We start from the raw sequence: 1,748 nt of genomic DNA on the forward strand, positions 1-1,748 counted from the left end.
CATCCATATGACCTGAGCATGTTTAATACAAATCTGGAATGTTACACATCGACAGACTGGGCTACAGAATGAGCACTCAGATTAATAATATTTAAAAGTATACAAATGTTTATTAACTTAACATTTGATGATTTTCAAATAGATGACATCAATAAATTGAATAAATAGGCATACATAAATAAATAACCATTGTAAATAAATAAATAAATACATTATGTAATATAGCTGTTTGACGTTCCACATTAGATGATTGTAGAATAGTAGGCTTTTAAAATCAAGCACAATCGTAAAACACAATTGTAAAAAAAGTTCTGCAAGTTCAAATTCATGTTCTGTTGGCCCACAGAAGGCTATCAGAGTTGTGTTCCAGAATGAACTGTAGGCTGTACAGGAGCTCTTTTCGAACCACTTCCCAGGCGCAGTAACTGAAATTCTGTGAAAATACAAATAAACTGTTATGCGACGATGTAGGGGTAATATTGTCAAATGGAGAGATATGATCAAAACAATGGTCTATTTGTCGTTTAACCTATAGTACTACCTTTTCTTTTAGGACTGCTGCAATGTTCCCAAAGTACGTCTTCAGTCCTTCTGTCCTGATGAGATAATCACTGGTATCCACACTGCCCATCATCTGCCAGAAATAAAAAGGCAGGCGATGAATAATAATAAAAATGCTCACAATACCACAATTAAACAGTTAACCTATCTGTGTTGGCATAGTAACTCACACATTTGCTTCTCTTCAATCTGGCGGTATACAATATTCTGAAAATTCTCCAACTTCTGTTGGTCCCACTTAGTAGGCAGGTCGTCAGCTCCAAACAATGTGTCGATGTTCTTCAATGTCTCATAAATAGCCATAGCACCACTGCTACTCAACTGAAACGGACAACAACAATAATTTCAAATAATATAAATGGCAGTTTAAAGTTTTCTACTTTCTTATCCTAACGGCTGCAAATACTCTTTAATGCCGTAAAGAACACTTGGATGTACTCGCGTGCCCTTACCTGTGGCGCACCGGAGGTTGCAAATGTGGTGGCTGGGAATGCCACGAAGACATTCTCCTGCAGGCACTCCAGAGGAAAATGACCCCTGAAAGTTAGAGAAAACACCGCAATCACGTTGTGCTATTCAGTTAAACATTGTTGGATAATACTTCTCAAGACAAAAGCAATTTTAAAAATGTACCATGTCTCTCAGTAGGTTGTGGGGTTATTCGCACCAGCTGTCCTTGTAGCTGGCAAGGCATGGGCATGGAGCAAACTTGCGCAAGGCAAAGGAAGGCGCTCATCCAAGTGACAGTCTGAAGTGCCATTCTTATTGTAGTTAGATGATCTGCAGCAGATGATCATTGTTAGTCAAATATAATCCTGAAAATAATTAATCATTTGTATCCTGAAGCAATTATCAAATGATAGCATATTGTTGACTCACCTGTTGCCAGTAAATTGCAAATTTCCTCCAGTGAGAATGTGGTTTGTGTTCTGATCCCATATCTGCAGGATTAATTTAAATAGTGAGGATTGATAGGATGTACAAAAAGTGAAAGAGTGTCTCGCTAAATTAAGAGTTAAAATGAATGAATTTGGGAAAGTTTTGCCTTGTGAACCGCAAGACCGGATTTCTCTTTTCCATGTGCTCCACTTCCCTCTCAGCATGTTTCGAGTGTTCCTTCATGGGGGAGCAGGCTAGAAAGAAAGTAACTCATGAGCTGGTCTTGTGAAAGCTCAAACTTTTCTAAG

The 1,748-nt window shown here is 38.2% G+C and overlaps 1 pseudogene; it reads right to left on the reverse strand.

Annotated features, from left to right (window-relative positions):
* Positions 1-325: 325 nt before the first annotated feature.
* Positions 326-1,321, reverse strand: LOC118384760 (interferon beta-like; annotated as a pseudogene).
* Positions 1,322-1,748: the final 427 nt, after the last annotated feature.

Source organism: Oncorhynchus keta, unplaced genomic scaffold (assembly GCF_023373465.1).
Source record: "Oncorhynchus keta strain PuntledgeMale-10-30-2019 unplaced genomic scaffold, Oket_V2 Un_contig_15310_pilon_pilon, whole genome shotgun sequence".
Lineage (NCBI taxonomy): Eukaryota > Metazoa > Chordata > Actinopteri > Salmoniformes > Salmonidae > Oncorhynchus > Oncorhynchus keta.